This window comes from Primulina eburnea, chromosome 16, assembly GCF_022965805.1.
Source record: "Primulina eburnea isolate SZY01 chromosome 16, ASM2296580v1, whole genome shotgun sequence".
In the NCBI taxonomy this organism is placed as follows: domain Eukaryota; kingdom Viridiplantae; phylum Streptophyta; class Magnoliopsida; order Lamiales; family Gesneriaceae; genus Primulina; species Primulina eburnea.
The window spans coordinates 15,078,714-15,079,017 of record NC_133116.1 but is presented as its reverse complement, the minus strand read 5'-3'; the positions used below and the strand labels follow the sequence as shown (position 1 = coordinate 15,079,017).

General features: G+C 28.9%; 1 pseudogene; it reads left to right on the top strand.

The window, feature by feature from the left end:
- Positions 1–204: 204 nt before the first annotated feature.
- Positions 205–304, top strand: LOC140817639 (small nucleolar RNA R71; annotated as a pseudogene).

Genomic DNA, 304 nt, shown 5'->3' with positions numbered 1-304 from the left:
TGTTGAATTATTGATTAAGTTGTTGGTGGTTCTATTGTACCTATATTATCCTAATTTTGAGCATTTTCTGCTAAGGAATCCAAATACTCCATAGCTTCATTTGGGTTTTTATCTTCAAAAGTTCCATTACACATGAATTATATCATTTGCCTATCTTTAGGTATTAGACCTTCATAAAAGTGAGAAACTATTCTCCATGTTTCAAAACCATGATGTGGACATGTATTAAATAATTCTTTATATCTATCCCAACATTGATAAAATGTTTCTCCTTGTTTTTGAGAAAAAGTAGTAATTTGTCTTT